The sequence below is a fragment of the Hydra vulgaris genome, chromosome 12, assembly GCF_038396675.1.
Source record: "Hydra vulgaris chromosome 12, alternate assembly HydraT2T_AEP".
NCBI classification, from domain to species: domain Eukaryota; kingdom Metazoa; phylum Cnidaria; class Hydrozoa; order Anthoathecata; family Hydridae; genus Hydra; species Hydra vulgaris.
In genome coordinates, this window is record NC_088931.1 from 62,415,001 (window position 1) to 62,422,500 (window position 7,500).

A 7,500-nucleotide genomic window follows, 5' to 3' on the forward strand; every position below is an offset into this window, starting at 1 on the left:
CGCAGACCACTAAATAAAGATTTTGACCCACATCACACTAAAAAAACAGTTTAATTTGGTAGTGGAAGCATTATGGTGTAGGTATGTTTCTCGTCATCTGGTATTGGTTCTATCTATTTATTAACAGACACTATGACAGCTAATATTTATACTAATATATTTAAAGAAATAATGCTTCCTTATGCTGTAGATAACATGCCTCTGCTCTGGATATTTCAACAAGATAAAGATCCAAAACATACAGATTCTATCACAAAGAGATGGTTCCAAAATAATGGTATGAGACAATTGGATTGCTAGATTTAAATCCAATAGACAATTTATGGAAAATTGTAAAGAATGAGGTAGGAAAACAAAAGCCTCAGAATAAAAGGGATCTGTGGGAGGCTGTGAAAACATCATGGTATGCTATTCTACTATCAACATGCCATCAATTGCTCAACAGCATGCCCAAAAGACTAATCAAAGTGAAAAAAATAAAGGACATGCAACAAAATATTAGGCAATTTTTGTAAATATTGTATAAAGTGGTTTCAATCATTTTTTTAAAATATTTGTTTTATAAACATTGAAATTTCTTAATTTTTTTAATTATAGAATGAAATTAACCAATCTGTACTTTATTCAAGTAAATTTCCGGCTACTTTAAACAAAATTATTAGTAACACGATATATATATATATATATATATATATATATATATATATATATATATATATATATATATATATATATATATATATGTGTGTATATATATATGTATATATATAAATGTATATATATATATATATATATATATATATATATATATATATATATATATATATATATATATATATATATATATATGAAGACAAAGTTGAATTGTTTGCTAAGAACTGTATCTAAAGTGATTCGCTGCTCAGACTCTTCTACAGCATGTGGTCCGGACAACATACCTGATATAGTCTTCCAGAAGTGTTCTCTGGAGCCGTCACCTTTACTTTCAAAACTATTTAATAAGTGCTTATCAGAGTCTTGTTTTCCAGCCTGCTGGAAAGTAGCATTGTTTATCCCTATTTTCAAAAACTCTGAAGAACAATCTGACTTGTCAAACTACTGTCCCATTAGTCTTCTTACTATCATAAGCAAGGTTTTTGAGTCTTTATTTAAAAAACACTTAATTTAACTTAATTCTTGAATCTAATAACTAACTTTCTGATCATCAATATGGATTTTGATCTTGTCGCTCTACTGCTGATTTGTTAACGGTAATATCTCAACATTTTTGAATCCTTCGATAAAGTTTGGCATGCTGGTTTTCTCCATAAGTTTTTTTCTTACAGTGTAAAGGTAAAATCTTTAAGATTATTAAATCCATCGTTACCAATCATAGGACAAAATTTGTCCTTAATGGATAGCACTCTTTTTCATATCCTGTAACTTAAGGGATTTCTCAAGGTTCTATCCTTGGTTCTATACTCTTTTTAATTTACATTAACAATTTTCCAAAAATTCTAATGTCTAAGGTGGCATTGTTTACTGATGATACAATCATTTATTCTTGTCTTGATAAGAGGCTAACACTCTCTGATTGCTGGTGAACTTTAATTTCTCAATTGTTATTAACTTAAATTTATAGTCAAGTATATGTTTTATTTTTTGTCTGATGGTTTTTATAAATTTCAAACAAATATTATAGCTTTTAAAATCCCTTTTAAATTTAATTCATAAAAATTTTAACATAATAATTATTTTAATGCTTATAGAAACCAGTGCCTTCTATTACATTATCAAATTTGAGTTAATACGTAATGTTTGTTTTCATGCTGAAAACTTTTGCTATTTAAAGTGTTTATAAAATTAATCCTAGGAAAAGTTTGAAAAGATTTATTAAAAAATACATATTTATATAAATGTAATTAAGTATAATACTTTTTGATAATTTAAATAAAATCGGTTTATGGTAAACATTAATAATTTGTTACTATACTTAATAAAGAAATAAGTAAACTTAATAATTTATTTAATATATTTACATAGTAATTTATGTATTTAAGAATTTTGTCTTTTTATAATACACTTTTATAATATAATTATGTATTTAAGAATTACATAATTTATGTATTTAATATATTTACATAATAATTAAAGTATTTAATATTTTACAAAACATTTCGCATAGTATAGTAATTTTATAAAAATGTAATATAAATACATTTTCTCTATTTGTAATATAAATGTAATATAAATAAATTCTCTATTTGTAATATAAATGTAATATAAATGTAATATAAATACATTTTCTCTATTATTTTATAAAAATGTAATATAAATACATTTTCTCTACTATGTTCAAATTTGTTGACACCTGTACACCTTTTGCTAAAATTTGTAATTATTTTTCATTAATCACTTATTGATTTGGAAATATGTGATTAATGTGAACTATGTGAAAAACGATGTCTTGATAGAGTTTTTAGCTAAATCCTTTCTCAACTATTAACTCTGGTACATGATGAAATAATAAATGAAATAATAAAATATAGGTTTCATATTTAAGAAGCGCATTTTAAATTTGGCTTAACCAATAATGTATATAATAATTTTTTAATGATTTATCTGAGTGTATTTAATGGTGATTTTAACATATGATTTTCGAAACATTAAAGTCTCTTTCCAATAGCCTAAAATGATTTTGAATAATCTTTGTAAGTATTCTATATTTTATTTTTATACATGCATACACACACACACACATATATATATATTCTGTATTAAGATTTGCACACATAAATTGCATTTCTGGTGAGTCTTTATTGATGAAACAGATATAACATGTCAATATCATATTTTCGACGATATTGACATTTTGGTAAAATAGTAATAAAAGAGCAAACCAATGTTTTTAAAAAAAAAATTGTTTTATTAAATCTATTAACATGATTTCTTAGATTTAATACATTTAATGTATTTTTCAAATCTATAAATCTAAGAGATTTTTATTTTGAAACTTTTTGTTACTTTTTAAAATGATCATGCTTACAAGTGCAAATAGTAATATGAGAGTTGTTAAGTTAATAACAGCTGGCTAATAAATAACTGGCCTTTTTGGTCGCATTTTTTAAGTATGTTTTGATGGTTTACTTATCGATTTTTATAGGCATATTTATTACTTTTTAATAGAATTTGGAAAAACACATTCTTAACAATAAAACAGTATAGGTAAGACGAGTAAAATATAAAATCATATCTATAAATAGAAAAAAATCTAATATTTGTGATATTAATAACACTTTGCTGACAATACATATCTATTTCATCTCGACAAATCTATTTTAAAAATGTCAATTATGATCTTAAAAATGTTCATAACTGCCACCAGTTAAAATGCCAATAAAATAAAACCAATAATGTCAATTATGATCTTAAAAATGTTCATAACTGCCACCAGTTAAAATGCCAATAAAACATCTCTTAATAGTACTGAACTGATAATTTTCAAACTAAGATATAATAATATAGTCTGTAAACTAAGGTATAATAATAATAGTCATTTAATTTAAACTAAATGGTGATAAAACTCTCAAAAAAAAGTTATTAACTATCTGGAACCACTTTAGAAATAACTCATCACTTAAACTAAACAAATCTGCTGCTATTTTATCTGAAGTATTACTTTTATGGAAAAAACTTTGAATTCCATTTACTTTGCTTTAATCGACTCTCAATCAAAATATTGGTGTTCGTCTTGGGGATAAAAGTCATCCATTTTTAAACAGCTTTATACTATTCAAAAGAGCTGCAACTCACAGCTTATTTGAATTTAATATGTTGTTTTAAAATGGATGACTTTTGTCCCCAAGATGAACTATGCGGTAATGATTAATTAATGCCCTACCACATAAAACACATACTAAGAATAAGTTCAGACCTTAAAAGCTTAAATTTTTAAACAAAATTGAAAACTGTTCTTTATATATAGCTGTCTAAACAATATGCAATAATTTCACTATTTTTAGTGAACAGTTCTCCTTAACAAATAAATTTCATACAAAATCTACAAGAACATCATAATAAGATAAATTAATTGCTTTATCGTTTAATACTAAATTTTATGGCAAATCTTTACTTTTGCACTCTGCAATTAAAGACTGGAATTTTCTATAAACCAAGTTTAGTTTTTATTATTTTTATGAGCTAACAAAATAGAAAACTAACATAACATTTGAAAAATATAAAAAATTAGAGCCTACAGTTTTATTAGTTGTTGTTATTATATATATAAGATATATAAAATATATCTTTATGCTTCAATTTCAGTTTTTTGCTAAGATATTTAATAATCTTTAAAATACAAGATTTTTATTTTTTGCCGAAATGAATGTTTCTTAGTGTTCGTGATCGTTCTCCTTGTTTTAGTCATGCTATATCAGAAGGAACCATCTAGTTTAAATACTATTTTATTTTAACTGCTTTCTTTCATGTGACCATTGTAGTATTTTTTTGGAAAATATACTGTTGTTTGTTTGATAATCAATCTGAACATTTTATAACTATATGTACATTGTATAGACTATAAGCTAGTCTAACCTAGTCTAAAAAGTGATAGTATAACATTTAAAATTAAAATATTTTTATAAAATAACTTTTTCTAAAATAAATAAGTTATTCAGTTTTATAAATAGAAATTAAAGAGAATAGATGTATTATGCTGTGATTCTGTGAAAGCTGCAAGTGGTGAAAAATTTTAATAAATTTTACAGAAACCAAAATATTGACCTCTATCGCGTAACTAAATTTAATAAAAAATACAATCACTATAGGTAGCTAAATATTAAATCATTTAGTAACATTATGTAAAACTGTCAGTGTTAATAAAAATATTTAATTTCATGCTACAATTTCTATGTAAACTAAATATTGAATTTTAACTTGTTTAATTAAACAAAAATAAAAATTGCTGAAGTCAGAATAATTTAATCATGAAACGCAGTTAACAATGATGTAAAAGACCGAAGTTACCTTAAGTGTCACACACTAGCACAATATGTAATGATCCATAAGCATTAGTATTTATAATTTAAACTTCGGAGTTCACCGCTTTTTGTAAATTTGGCCAATCAATTTAAAAAAGTTTTAAATCTAACCAATCAAATTTTTAAAATATGTGATTTTTTACCTCGCTTGTTGCAACAAAATTAAAAAGATATGTTTTAAAAAAAATATTTAGTATTATTATATTTGTAATATCGTTAAAATATTTTTTGCTTGCATTTTTTATTTTTTATCTTAAGATATTTTTTTCTATAAAGTTGTTTAAACAATATCGTTGCTATGCTAAAAATTTTTTAAGTTTATATCGCAAGTCTGAGGTCTTTTAAATATTACTGTTGACGTTTTACAGAAAAGTTTCGCAAAAGCGGTTTATAACGGTTGTATCCAATATACGGGCGCAGATCTAGCGCCCGTATATTGGATACAACTATTATTTAATCTATTTTATGGTGTTTGAGATAACTTCCAGACATATTCCAAACATTTCTATGTTCATAATTACGTCAAATAAGGATGCTTTGCAAAAATTGCGAAGATTAAAACCTGCAATAAAAAAGCCCAAAAACTTGCGACCCCCCACTCCCAAACGTTAAAGCAACAAGTTGATGAAATATTCGCTTTACTTTTCTTAACTAAACTCATATTTTTCGATAAATTCTAAATTTCATAAAATAATCTCTTAGCACTTAAAAATTATGAATATGTAAAGTTTGACCGACCCCCCTTCCCCTTTAATTTGAGGGGGTTACAAAATTTATAAAGACATTTATAAATTTATAAATTATAAAAAAAAATTATAAATTTATAAATGATTCCCAGACGTAGATTGATAGAAAGTTTGTTGAGACCAGAGACGTATTTACGGAGGAGGGAGGGGGGAGCAGGCGCGAAGCTTTGATAAGGCGCCAGCCGTCAGAATGGTAGAGTCTTAGAAAGTTTATTATATTAAATAATTATTTTATATCATTATTACAAAAATTTTTATTTTATTATCATGTCCAAATCATATATCGACTCATAGACCTACAAAATATCTCCAAGTTTTTTGCGGCAAAATTTGCAATTATTTGCTCTCTGCCATCAAGTATACGGGCGTATTTTTTTAAACAACAATATCAAGGTTGGAAATACATCTAAATAAAAGTTATAAATGTGTATGGTTGGCAGAAGAAAGTATCATTTAAAAGGCGATCAAAGTCTACTTGCAAATTAAACAACTATGCGCGAGTTATTTATAAGAAAACGTTGATTTGGTAAAAAAAAACCACGTTGCTCAGTTTGATCCTTTTTTAGAAAATACTACCTTTTTTAAAGGATCGTACCAATTTTTTAATAAATGCGAGCAGTACATAGGTATAACAGTAGATAGTTTTATATGACAAATGGTTGTATAAAATTATCTGCCATTACAATACAAAAATAAACTAAATAATTTTCCATCATTGTCGTGGTTACGACAATGCGTCTAACATGTCTGGTAGGTATAGGGGACTTCAAGCTTGCATTAAAAAAATTAATTCTTTAGCTACATTTGTACCATGCTAGGCACACTCTTTGAATCTTATTTGTGAATGCGCTGTAGACTGTTGTAGAAATGCTTCCAAACTTTTTATTTTGCTTCAAAATATCTATAAATATTTCAGTGTTTCTACATTTAGATAGAAAATACCTCAGAATAATTTAATTAAAACAGCAAGCAAGATCTGATGCAAGTATTAGTTTAAAAAAAAATTGGAATGAAATAATTAATGCACTGTCTTTTATTAAAGATGAAAAATCACAAAAGCCTATAACAAAATCAGAAGCTAATGGACTATCTTGAAATGGTTATAATGGCCACATTATTGTGTGATATACTAGAAAGATTCAGCAAAACTAGAAAACTGTTGCAGTCAGTTAAGATTGATTTAGAAACAGTTGTAATTTTATACAAATCGTGAATTCGATATATATTAGATCCGAGTAATATGTTTGATATTTATGATAAGAGAGAGAAATCAATAAATCGGTTCGCAAAGCATTTCGAAAAGTACGCAAAAGAAAAAAAAAATTAACTGGAGATAAAAAAAGAGAAGGAGAAATAAATTTTGAGATTCGAAACTCTTTAAGGATTTATACATATTATGCTATTTTTGAAAAACTACATTCTGAACTAGAAAGAAAAAAATTGTGTAATGATAAAGCCAATAAAAAATTTAACTTTTTGTTTTAAACAATAAAACTATCACCATCAGAAGTTTACAAAAAAGCAGAGTTACTTCAAAAAATTTATAAAAAATAATCTTTCGACTTCATTTACTAACAAGTGTATACAATTCAGAAGTTATTTAATGAGTTTATGTGAAAACATAAGACCTAAAACTCTAATAGATATTTGTAAAATAATCACAACTGGTAAACTTCAAGAACTATAATACTATAAGTAGATATATCATTAAGGATATATTTATGTTGCTCAACTTC

General features: G+C 25.4%; 1 protein-coding gene across 1 annotated transcript in view; it reads right to left on the reverse strand.

The window, feature by feature from the left end:
• Positions 1-5,131, reverse strand: part of LOC100203266 (cyclin-dependent kinase 1) — a 26,479-nt gene extending 21,348 nt beyond the window's left edge. Inside the window, exon 1 of the mRNA XM_065814023.1 lies at positions 5,005-5,131. The gene's annotated coding sequence lies outside the window, so the exon portion shown is untranslated. The remainder of the gene's footprint in view (positions 1-5,004) is intronic.
• Between the last annotated feature and the right edge of the window lie 2,369 nt (positions 5,132-7,500).